Source organism: Apium graveolens, chromosome 5 (assembly GCF_009905375.1).
Source record: "Apium graveolens cultivar Ventura chromosome 5, ASM990537v1, whole genome shotgun sequence".
NCBI classification, from domain to species: Eukaryota; Viridiplantae; Streptophyta; class Magnoliopsida; order Apiales; family Apiaceae; genus Apium; species Apium graveolens.
In genome coordinates this window covers 43985605-43999237 of record NC_133651.1, presented here as the reverse complement: position 1 = coordinate 43999237, position 13633 = coordinate 43985605, and the positions used below count along the sequence as shown (strand labels likewise).

At 33.2% G+C, this 13633-nt stretch overlaps 1 long non-coding RNA gene across 5 annotated transcripts; it reads right to left on the bottom strand.

Annotated features, from left to right (window-relative positions):
- Nucleotides 1–4077: 4077 nt before the first annotated feature.
- On the bottom strand, nt 4078–13501 carry LOC141723925 (uncharacterized). Of its 5 annotated transcripts, none has more exons than XR_012576397.1 (7): nt 13367–13501; nt 12936–12982; nt 9107–9196; nt 8470–9014; nt 8072–8392; nt 6279–6469; nt 4078–6202 (listed from the first exon to the last, which is right to left on the bottom strand). It is a non-coding gene; the product is annotated as an uncharacterized LOC141723925 (long non-coding RNA). The 5 variants fall into 5 exon arrangements; XR_012576399.1 differs by lacking the exon at nt 12936–12982 and having other exon boundaries at nt 4078–5515; nt 5634–6202; XR_012576400.1 differs by lacking the exon at nt 12936–12982 and having other exon boundaries at nt 4078–5512; nt 5634–6202.
- Between the last annotated feature and the right edge of the window lie 132 nt (nt 13502–13633).

The window sequence follows — 13633 nt, the reverse complement described above, 5'->3', positions numbered from 1 at the left end:
GATTAGAAAAATCCAGTAAAACTACGATAAATATAATTAAAATACGACAAATATAATTAAACTACGACAAATATAATTAAGTATAATACGATAAATATATAATACGATAAATATAATTAAAATATTAAAAAAAAATTATAAATTAAAATATTTATTAAATTATTTTCCCATTATCACCCAATTTTTCCATTCCCTCCAATGAAATTTCATTTCCCCCTTCCTCCAAATTTCATTTCCCCCCTTATCTCTCTCTTTTTTCCTTTAATTCATTTTTTGTGTGATCCCCCAATTTCCCTTTCCCTTTCCCATCTTATCTCTGACCGCCTTCATCTCCCTCATTGTTCCTCTGCCACTCTTCTATCTCCGGTTTCTTACCTTTTTATTTTCAAAATCACATCGATTAAGCCCAGCCCATTCCCTACTCTCACCAACCTGACCCGAAATCCCCTCTCAGTCTCCTCCATTTCACCCTAACTCGAAACCCTCGAAACCGCCGCAATCGCCGTCATTGGAACCAGCTTCGTCGCCTCCGTCGCCGCCATTGTCGTCATTGGAACCAGCCCCGAGTTTGAGAGTCGTAGTTAGGATTTTGGGGATTTTGTTAGGGTTTTGTGATTTGGAGGAGTGGAAGGATGTTAAATTAGGGTTCAAGATGCTCATTAAATTCTTCATTGATAGACGTCCCAAGGTATTTATATTTTCACAATTTACAATTTGTATTTTTTCAATTTGCTCTGTTAAGCTCAAATGAAATGAAATATGATATCATGATTGATGTTTTTTAGCTTTAATTCTAATGTCTTTTGTGTTTGTTAGGCAATTGTAGTTTTTTAGTTGCATTTAGTTTAATTTGTTACAAGTGTTAGCTGTGGAGGACTGGAGGTGCACATATGAAGAAGCTGAGAAAGAAGCTGAGAAAGGCTTGACACTTCTGCTAGAGTGGGGAAGTCCATGGGACAAGAGAATGTCATGGGAAGGATGGATTGCTTGGGCTAGAGTTTTGTTGATGAAGGCCAAGAAGAAATCTTGGCCACAGACTTCTTGGTGTATACTCAATTTGGGCCTTGTCAGGTAAAAGCCTGTAACTGCTCCTGTTAAATTGTTGTAATTCTAATAATCTAAGAGATGCAAGCTTTAATGTAAGCTAGTCTGCAAGAACATTATAAACTATTGTCAACTTATAACTTAGTATGTTTGCATATTTTGATTATGTGTTTCCTTGTTCCAAATTCTGATACATTATGTTTAGCTTCTTTGAATTGAAAACATATGATTGTCGTTGCGTCGGTCTTAAATTTGATCTCTCTCTCTCCGGGTAAAACTTGGGGGGTCTATTTTATTAGCAGAAATGTGCTGCTAGAATTGTGTTGAATTAAAACAAAAACTTCGATACATGCTTCGAGTTGGGTTCTTTTTTTTATGTTAAATGATATTTGAGTCGTGAATAGTATAAAAGGAGCATGCACTGATTGTAATTATATGCTGGTTATTTTTTTCTGTTGTAGGTTCTTAAATGTGCTCAAGATTGTGTTGTGAATGTTGAAAATGATGGGTGATTTATCAGCCGCAAAATCATCAAATTTATTGCATTGTGTGCTTGCCACTAACCATTAGTTTTGACATTCAAGTTTGGTTATAGGTATAGCAGAACACATATAATATTAATCTATATTCCTCTGAATAATAGCACAATTTAGTTGGTAATCATCTTACACATACTTATGTCAAGCCATGTGTTGTGTGTGTGCTCACAACCACTGCTAAAAAAGGGACTGGGGAACCTAAATAATTCCTGTAATATGATGTAGAATTGTGCGTACTGATTCCATTAAGAACACCAGCTGCTACAACACAGAACTTCCATCCTGATCTGCTATTAGGAGAATGAGGGTTTGGTAGGGTGTACAAAGGACATATAACACGCACTAGTAAAGTAATTATTTTGTTTCTTCTTCCTCCATCTGTGCACCAATTTTTTTCAATCTTAACTCTGTTTTTGGTTGTGTCCTTCAGATTGTCGCAGTGAAGCAACTTGACATAAATGGATATCAAGGAAATAGAGAGTTCCTAGCAGAGGTTTTGACACTTAGTATTGTTCACCATCCAAACCTTGTCAATCTTTTGGGATATTGTGCTGATGGCCAACAAAGAATCTTAGTCTACGAATACATGCCAAATGGTTCCTTAGATAATCACCTTGTAGGTAAGATTCTGAACTTGGATTGCATTTATTTGAATTACGTCTCTATTTAATAAGCACGGATCCATTCTGTAATCTTCATTTTGTATTGAACACGTTCTTAGACTCGTAGATTATCAATTCATCCTTATTATATATTTACATGATTTGTTACACAACTTTATGTTTTTTATTTATTATTTGCAGAGTTCAGCATTGCAGCTATACAATGGTTATAAAGCATCTGAATTGAAATATTCACATGGTTAGAGATTGGAAGTAATGGTCAAGACTTAAAGTTTCCCCCGCTAAGAGAGCTGGTAGAATCAAAGGTGGGCAATAGCTAAGGACTAGCCAAGGTGACAGAGCCCCATATAAATCAGTTTTATATAACCAGAAGTGGAAAGCTGCTTCTGAAGTTAGTAACATTCTATTTATTGATGAAGCTTATTATGGAGCCAGTTTAATGCATTTTAAAGAACTGGACCTAATTGGCGTGAAAGTGAATTTTACTGGTAACTACCAACTTGTTGGTGAATTTTAATGAAACTTTGTTGTACTTGTAATTCTTGTAGAGAACCTTTGTATTGTAAATTTAATTTCAATTGTGAAATAACAATTGAATTATCATTATATAATTTTATTTTAAAATTGGTTTATTTTAAATAGTGAGATTAATTTTATAAACAATTGTGTGAAAGTCACTTAAAAATGATAAAAACCGTTGTATGTCTCACTGCACATATTTTTTTTTTAAAAAAACTGTTGTCTTTTGATATTCTTTGCAACAGTTTAAATTTTTTTCACTATTGTCTTTTAAAAAAATATTCAGAAAAGAAGTTTATAAACTGTTGTTTATATTAAATAAGTTAACAACAATGGTTTTTCTACAAAACCATTGTTGTTAAGTTAGGTAGACAACAGTTGAATAAAGAAACAATTGTTTTAATAAAGTTCCAACAATGATTAATAAAGAGTAACTGTTGTGCCTTATTGATTGTAACCAGTATTGAAAAACGTTGTTGAATCTCCCTTATTACAACTGTATTAACAACCGTTGTCCAACCTTCGATCACACGAGTGTTGGATAGATAACGGAAATTCTACCTGTCAGATAACGAAAAAAAACAGTTGTATGATTGCAAAAATGTTGTAGTGAATGGTTACAATGGAATAACTTATACGCCTATTATATAAACTATGCATTTTAAAGAATTAAAGTGCAATGTATTAGAGTTTAGCATAGCTGCATACGCTGTTTATTTCTGCGCCTCCCAACAAAGTACAATTTGAGTGTTTGTCTACTACAAAATGGAAGACTGGAACTCTCCTAAGATGCTGATTTCATAGGTGATAAATACATAGTTGGTTGGTTTCTAACAATACCAGTTGCAATTTAGTAAAAAAACACTATTTCCAAAATCAAAATTTAGTTTAATTCTTGATTTAAACTATATATCTCTGTAAACTATGCAAAATTCATGCAGTACCTGATAGAGAAACCTAGGTTTTAAATTCTATGTATTTAAGAGTTCTTTTTACAGTATAAGTATCAGAACATCAACTTTAGCATAGTAAACATCTGTGTATGTAACTAACTAACAGTTCCTTTTTACTGTGATTATCAAGATGTTTTTATAACTTCTCTTTTGTAAATTAACGATGTAAGTAAGATAGAAATATAGTTCACATTCTGAAATTAGTTTTAGGTACCCTTGAACATTCAAGTTTAGGAAAATAAAATTCTACTATAGGTTTCAAGTTATAGAATAGACAATAGAAATCAAAAGAAACTGAGAAACAATTAACATACAACAAAATTTTATAAATAATTCTAATGTCAAATACAGGAAAAAGCATTTAAGTGCAGACCTGGATTTAATTATCAAGTGCATAACTAGGAAAAAGCATTTAAGCATTTAATGTTAAAAATCTGGACAATAGAAATCATGTTCTCTTACTTAGAGCAGCTGGTTACAATATTTTTTTTGCTAAATTTGAATATATAAAAGAAAACACAAAATACAAGGGATCAACCCTAAGATCTATGACAGGCCATAGAAAGACTATCTATAACCAATCTCAAGGAGAAGATTGGATATAGAAAGCACAAAAGAACTACAAGAGGCTGAAAGCAGAAATATCAAGCTCTGGTCTATTACATACAACAGAATGAAACCAAGTTGAAGAAAACAATCTGGCCTTTATATCCAAGACGATGCCTTTGAGAATTTTAGCTATACCAAACACACCCTTCCCGTGCGCTCTAGCATTCCGTAACAGAACACTCGAGCAAAACATAGGGACATAATTCCCTTTACTTTGTTTTCCAACTCCACAAGACTGATCAAAAATTGCACCCAAGTTCCATTCGGGATTGAGAGCCCGATCACCAAAAACAATCTAGTCAAAACCCATCTGCTGTAAGAATAATGAAGAAAGAGATGGCTAGTTGTTTCCCTCCCAAGAATGCACAGAAAGCACTGTTGAGTTGAAGATAACCCAAATCTGTGTAGCCTGGATAAAGTGCTAAGATGATGGGCATACCTTTGTATGCGAAGCTTGTGCCAAACTACTTTGTACCAAGGGACACTAGCTCCCGTGTTGCGGATGGAGTTCCATATATGCCAAGTTTTAATCTTGCTGCAAGAAATACCATCCCAAAGCATATGATCTCTGCGTTGTCAATGAATCTGAGATAAGTGGTGGCCCTCCAACCAGGAATCCAATAAAGGGTCCCGATGGTGAATTCTCGGGTTTGGACTAGGCAAATCCCATGAACCTGAAGATATTACAGCCCCAACAGAAGCATTAGCTGGGAGCAGGCATTGGCCAATAATAGGAGAAGTCAAGGAACTAGCCAGACACCAGTGATTCCACCATGGCTCGAACCAAAGAGAGATCATAGTTCCATCAACAATGTGATAAGATATAACTGTAGAGAGACACTCCGCAATCTTAAAACTTTTTTCCATATCCACGAGCAATCCGTAGGTAAATCCAAAGTCCAGAAATGCTTATGTTTCAGCACCGTACGATTGACCCAAGTTGCCCAGAGAGTGCTTGAATTGGTGACAACCTTGATAAGATGGTGCAGAATTTGAGCTCGGTTCCACTGTACCATATCTTTGAATCCCAGGCCACCTTCCTCTTTAGGGAGACAAACAGAACCCCACGCCACTTTCGCACCTCCCTTATGATTAATATTGCCTTTCCAAAGAAACCGCGTTAGTAAGGACTGAATATTCTGGTGCACAGCGGAAGGGAGCAGAAAATGATTGCTCCAAAAGGACTGGATTGCATGAATTATTGACTTGATAAGCAAAGTCCTCCCTGCTAAAGACACAAGCAAATTAGCCCATTAGTAAAGCTTCACTGTAATCCTGTCTATAAGAGGCAAACAATCATTTATGCAAAGTTGAGAAGAAATTAGAGGGACTCCCAAGAAACGAACAGCAAGAGTTCCCCTGGGTAATTAGGAGAAGGTTTCATCAAACCAAGAACAGAACTCTGAATCACAGTTGCTGAGAAAACTAGTACTCTTATGAACACTAGGATGCAAGCCACTCCAAGTCGAGAAAGTAGGCAGATTATTCATAATGTGCAAAACAGAATCCTTGGATCCATGAGCAAAGAATAGGACATCATCTGTAAAGAACAGATGAGAAATGCCTAGCTCCTTACATCTCCAGTGAAATTTAAACCCTGTCGGAACCTGGGATAGTAAACACGAGAGAATATTCATGCAAATGGAAAAAAGATAAGGGGACATAGGGTCTCCTTGTCTAATTCCCACCGCACCTTTGTAATAGCCATGAACAACTCCATTAAGCTTCACAGAGAATCTAGGCGTGCACACACAACTTTTAATTCAACAAACCATAACCGGAGGAACCTTGATTTTATGATGTATTGTCAGGATAAATTCCCATCTAAGGGTATCAAAAGCCTTATGTAAATCTATTTTGAGAGCACACCGCGGTGCCCCTGATTCCCTGCAATAACCCAGAAAAAGTTCCTGGGCTAACAAAATATTGTCAGATATGGATCACCCTGGTATGAATGCAGATTGAGCCACATTAACAATGGAGGGATTCACCTTTTTCAGCCGAGATGCAATAATTTTTGAAATGCATTTAAACATTATGGTGCAAAGGGAGATGGGTCTGAAATCCTGCATTTTACTTGGAGTGACCACCTTAGGGATTAGAGAAATAAACGTGGAGTTAATTCCAGAAGAAAGGGTGTTTGTATCAAAAAAGAACCGTACAGCTGCAGAGAAGCAATGACCTGTGGTCACAATGTTAACTACTTAGTACAAAATAATTAGGAATATCAGATTTTTAAGTTAATTAATAAGGTTTTTATGTCCAGAATAGAATCAATAAGAAAATAAGAAAATAATTAACGAGTGGAGGCATGCTATAATAATGATTTAAGACCTAACGAGTGGAATTTTTTTCTTACGGAAACACTAACAATCTAGCTGTAGTAACACTAATAATCCTCTCATGAAAGACACGGCATTCATATGAATTCAATCCACTTTTGTACTATTTGCTGCTGTTAGTTATAATGATTATTTCTTACAACAATTTATATGTCAAACGAAGGAAAAATAACAATAACCATCTCCGATGTGCTACTTTGCCGGCTAGCCTAGAGGAGAAATTGCATTGTACAGTGATGCACATAAACATGTTAATATAGTGAAATTAAAGAGGACTGCAAGTACACATATACCAACAAGAAGAAAAGGATCTACATGGTAAGATATCTAAGCAGATTTACATCGCAATGCTTATAAAAAAATTAACAAATATCTTAAAAATTCTCTCACCTAGTCCTAGATAAGAATACACCTAATAATGTATTCATCCAACATAATTGAATTTCATAACAAATAAAAGTTGGATTTAATTTAGCCAAATAACAGTTATCTTTAATCTTAAATTATCAACATAATATTAATACGAAAAAAAAAATGTTATCAATTCCTTGCTCCGCAACCACTACCCACGAAGGGATCAATAGGAGGAGGTCATTCATAGGAATCACAAAGATTGTAACTCTACCACAAGCACGGTTAAGATCCTTTTTGTAGAAATCCATATTTATTAGCAGAGCAATTAATAGTACTACATTGTCATGTGGAATTGATTTCAATAATCATAATACTCAGTTCAATCGAGAAGGCTAAAATTGATAGCTTGATACATTTTCCTAGAGAAATTTAAACTTCTCAAAAAGATATACTCAAAACTACTTGGTATAAATACCCAACATACATCAAACATGATTCTAAAATATTATTAATACCATCATTAACTTCAAATTGTGTAAATACAAAAGCCAATATTATATAATTGCTACTTTGTACACAACACATCTTTTTCAGATTTTGTCCTTAGCTAATACGTACCTACTATTATGAAGAATTATCCTAAACGATGCAAACTTAACAATGTTCAACTGTAAAACCAAGTACAATGCCAATTAAATTAGCTACAAACACACATGTATACCTCAAATTCTAAGCAGCTCCCTCGGTGATTTGCAAATTAAATTCTAGGAATTTAAGAAATACATCTCCTAATTTTTATTTTATTTTTAAACTTTTAAAGAGACAAGCACGTTTTCATGCCTATCTCCCTCAGTGATTTGCGAATTATATTCTAGGCATATATTATTGACTCGATTTATTGAGCAAATTTTCACAAAATCTTATATAATAAAATTGATCATGTAGAAAGTGGGATAAGCTAGGGGTTCGATGGACAATTCAACAATATCTCCAAATCACCTCTGAACAGAACATATCAATAAAACATACAAGAACACATGTATAAATTTCACAGCTATAAATTCATAACAGAAGGGATAAGAATTTACCCATCATCTCACACAAAAAGGAACAGCCCCACTTTTGTAATTGAAGTCCAGCTTGGCCCAATTTTGTCTCCGTATATCTGAAGCCTTCTTAAATTTTTCCGTCTCTCAATGCTTAGTGATGCTTTCCCATGCACCCTCGTTAAAATAATATGACTTTACCATAAGTCTGGTTGCATGAGTGTAGCCTCGACCTATGGCTAGTTTCACTCTCTCATCTGCTCGACTCTTCTCCTTGCTAAGAAGTTGCTTCCAGTTATTTTGAATATAAGCTTTAACATATCTGTCTCTTTCTTCATCTGTACATTCATAGTTGTAATAAACCTGCCAAACAAAATACATACAATTCTTAGCATAAATTCAAATGGTAAATATGAACCAACTCATAAGTACTTTAATACCCTTTAATCAATTGTGCAACTTTCCAGAAATGCTTCTCTCGTTTTTCCACTTGTATTTCTGGTATCTCTGTCCCAAAGACTTCGAACTATAGCCAATAGAGTCTTTTTACAATGAGCCTCTTTGATACTGTAATATTTTAGATACACAAACATTCAAGTTCTGACAAAGAAAAAGATTAAAAAAATAATACTATAGCAATTCTAACAAAATAAATATCAAGTTATATTAACATCCGTCGACAAAGTGAACAGTCCCAAGTTTAACCCCGTTTATCGGTCTCCTATGAAAATCGCCTTGTGAAGCTCTCCGCTAAGACGTTCAAAAATAATTGTTATTTCCTCCTCCTCATCATTAACTCTGTCACCATTTTTAATATCCACGACATCATCTCCATCACCTCTTCCCATAGCTCCTTCCCATCCCCTGTCTCCTCCATCACTTCTTCCCCTGCCCCTCCCCTTCCCCTTCTGCCACTGCTAGTACTGGCGCCACCCAATGCCATCAGAACCAAAAATACAATCAACAACCAAATTTGACTCCCAATCTGTTACAAAAATAAACCAAGTTTTATGTCAAATTGGTATAAACCAAGTTTTATGTCAAACAAAATATGTAAATATTTCTCAATATACTTACTCTTATTTTAGTATTTTCTCGCGCTTGAGCCTGGTTGAACAAGTAACAAAATGAAAGTGCGAGTACCATAAACTAAATCTTGTAGACAAACTGGAATATGAATATAAAAAATTAGAACAAGTAAAATTAAAACAAAGGATTTAAAATCTTGTTATTAAGTTGTACGCCTTTATTGACAAGCAAACAATAAAGCAGTTAGGTCGAATCAAAAAAAATCATGAATGGTAGTCAAAAGATAAGCAGTAGATAAACTAGGACTGTCAGATTACAACTTAAAACATAAGGTCAGGTTAGAGTTTTGTGATTCCTCTATTCCAGGGGCACCTCAATATCAAACAGTAGCTTCATTTATTCTAAAGATCCAATGAAACTAGAGAAAATTGAAGGTACCAAAAAGGATTCTGATCATTTATCCTTCCCTTATAGACAGTACAAAAATACATTTTCAAATTTGAAAATGTGCACCTTGATTACACTAACCTTTTTACAATGGCAAAACCTATAAATTTTATGCACTACACTTCTAATCAAGATTAACAGTTCCTTGAGGTAATCTCAGTAACTTTATTCTCAAGTTAAATTAAATATAGGAAAAATGGAGTACGATTTTTCCTTTTGTTAGTAGATATCAAAACTTTATCATAGTAAATCACAAACCAAATAATGGAGAAAAATAACTAAAATATAACAATAAGAAAAAAAGTAAATGTCCTTGAACACATTAGCTACGCTTTAAAAGTTCTATAGCTCAACATAAGGCGATAGTCTACTGGATAGGACGCTTATTCGATAAATGTCTACATATTAACATTAAAAATCTCTACATATCTTTATTGTTAAGGCCCAGTAAGTTCTGATATATATGACGACTTGTCTTTCTAAAATGAGAAACGACTTGTCTTTCTAAAATGAGAAACAAATTCGAACACTAATAAATAACGTCAATCTATAGATAAACACATAAACACATCTTAATAAACATAAACACAGCCAATCTATACATAAACACATAAACACATCTTAATAAACATAAACACAACCAATCTATACATAAATACATAAACACATGAGGCGAGTAAAAAAGGCAAAGGAAAGTAAAATCAGTTGACATCCACCAATAAGCTAGGCCCACGTTTGACGACATATAAGGATGGAATTAGAGCTGTTCGCGAACCGAGCCACTCGCGAACAAGCTCGAGCTCGGCTCGTTAAGGGCTCGGTTCGGCTAGGTTCGTTAAGGGCTTGAGCTCGAGCTCGAACACAAAAATGTGTTCGTTAAGAAAATGAGCTCGAGCCGAGCTTTTGGCATGTTCGGTTTGAACTCGGCTCGGCTCGGTTCGGCTCGAAAAAAAATAAAAAAAAATATTTTTTATATATTTAATTATTATGAATTTTATTCAGATTTTTTATAAATATTTTTAAATTATTGAACTATACGAATGTCAAAATATATATTTTAGTAATTTGAAAAAATTCAGATATTAAAAATTAATTTTTTAATTTGATATTTTAATAATTAACAAGTGATTTGACTATTACTTGTAACTAGTATTTATTTTCTGATCGGTGTTTCAATTTTTTGAAATTATTTATAATTGATCCAACCGTACGGATGTCAAGATCTATATAATTAAGTAATATAATAAAAATTTAGAAAAAATAAATATATTTGGTTTGCTATTTTAACGGTTAACTAGTAGTTTGACTGGTACTTCTCCCATATTAATGTTTTGATTTTTTAAAAAATATTTATGATTGATCCAACCGTACGGATGTTAATATCTATATATTTTAGTAATATGACAAAATTTTTAGAAAAAATAAATGTATTTGATTTGTTATTTTCACAGTCAACAGGTGTTTTGACCTTTACTTGTAACTAGTGTTTAGTCTCATATTAATGTTTCAATTTTTAAAAGATATTTTTGAATGATCCAACCGTACAGATGTTAATATCTATATATTTTAGTGACTTGATAAAAAATTTAGAAAAAAATAAATTTATTTTGTTTATTATTTTGACAATCAACCAATTGTTTGAACAATTGTTAGAACTAGTGTTTAGTCTCATATTAATGTTTCAATTTTTTTAAAAATATTTATGAATGATCCAACCGTACGGATGTTAAGATCTAAATATTTTAGTGACATGACAAAAGTTTTAGAAAAAAATAAATGTATTTGGTTTGTTCTTTTAACAGTCAACCGGTGTTTTAACCATTACTTGTAACTATTGTTTAGTCTCGTATTAATGTTTTAATTTTTTTAAAAATATTTATAGATGATCCAACCGTACAGATGTTAATATTTATATATTTTAGTGACATGATAAAAATTTTAGAAAAAAATAAATTTATTTTGTTTGTTAGTTTGACAATCAACCTCTTGTTTGAACAATACTTGTAACTAGTGTTTAGTCTCGTATTCATGTTTTGATTTTTTTAAAAATATTTATAGATGATCCAACCGTACGGATGTTAAGATCTATATATTTTAGTGACATGACAAAAGTTTTAGAAAAAAATAAATGTATTTGATTTGTTATTTTAACAGTCAACCGGTGTTTTGACTTGTACTTGTAATTAGTGTTTAGTATCGTATTAATGTTTCGATTTTTTAAAAAATATTTATGAATGATCCAACCGTATGGATGTTAAGATCAATATTTTTTAGTGATATGACAAAATTTTTAGAAAAAAATAAAAGTATTTGGTTTGTTATTTTAACAGTCAACCGGTATTTTGACCAGAATTTTTTAATTAAGCTCGGCTCGATTCGGCTCTGCTCGGCTTGGCTCGACTCGGCTCGTTTTGATGGAGAAAGCTCGTGTTCGGCTCGTGTTCGGCTCGGTTCGACTCGACTCGATTTTGTTCGATAAAAGCACGTGTTCGGCTCATTCGTTAACGAGCTCGAGCTCGAACACAGGTTTTTGTTCGTTAAGAAAGCTCGGCTCGGCTCGGCTCGTCAGAAAAAAAATTAAAGCTCGGCTCGGTTCGATCAAAACTCGACTCGGCTCGGTTCGTGAACAGCTCTAGATGGAATATATAGATGCAGAGAAAAAAGGATCATCAAATTTTTGACACAAAAAATTATATTCAACTGAGAGAGAGGGGGGGGGAGAGATCAACAAAATCATAGAAGCATCAATTATTTAACGGTCCAAGAGTTATTAAGACGAGAGTGAATGAGCTTATAAACTAAACATTATAAAAGTGACACATACATAATACATTTCAGTTTCTCTATATATACACATGCTACCCAAACATCACAACTGAATCAAACATGTTATTGGTCACCATTTGATCAAAATGTATGTATCCCTTAACTAATATTCATTGCAACAAAAAAATTAGTTAGTAAAAAAAAGCAATATTTCTTATCCTAAAACCAGGAAAAGTGCAGTTACCCTGTGAGATTACATAAATGTTGTTTTAACAGGAAATATACTAACATCATAACATGTCTAAATAGTTTAGACATTAAATGATAAAGTTGTGGGCACCATTTTAAAATAAATATTACTACAAAATATGATGTTCTTTACAACATTAACATATTTGATTAAGAAACAAAGAAAGTAGAGTTATGAATAATAAATATACATACCACTACCACTACTAGTATGAAATTGGGTATAAGTCTTAATTTTGAGTTAAACTCAGTTCAACTCTCCTTAACAGCCTCACACACACAAAAATGCAATCAATGAATTCAAACATGAACCATAATCAACAAAACCAGAATAACTCAAACTTCGAGCAAATCCAAAATGAGCATCACAGCTTCTAAATTTGACATTGGAGTTTAAGGAGGAGCTTAGTCTTACCAAGCATACTTATCAGATGGCACTGAGATGAGATAAAGACAGCCAATCTATACATCAATTCAGCAATATAAACACATCAACACAGCCAACTATACATGAATATCAACAATATAAAAAAGATATGGAAAAAAATAAACAATGATTAACACATAATAAGTTTTACATATAAAATATATAATTAAGGAAAAACCTAATACCCAAACCTATAAACCCCAATCTCGAAATCTCAATCCTAAATCTCAAAAGTCTAATGCCCAAATCTCAAAACCCTAATTTCAAAAACTCAAACCCTTAGTCTATAATCTCAAAAACTCTAATCCCCAAATCTTAAATATTAGATTTCAAGAGAGATAAGAAAGATTTTAATCTCACCTCTTTACTCTCATAGTCATATAAAAAGCGAAAATTGATATTCAAATCAGTAGGCTAACCTGTTTAATTCTAACGTGAGAGTACAGAGAGGTGGGGCATCAACTTTCGCGGGATACACTTGACCCGCCATCTTTTGTTAATTACCTAGTAATTGTCCAGTTGCTTAGCCGAGAGAGAACAATGAGATATTGGAGAGAGATAATAGTAAAAAGAAATAAAAAAATGTGAGTCGGTGTATACATGTACCTAATAATTTTAAAATCGACTGATTATAGTCATTTTTATTAATATAATTTTGACCCGTACCGGTGATTTTTAATTTAGTG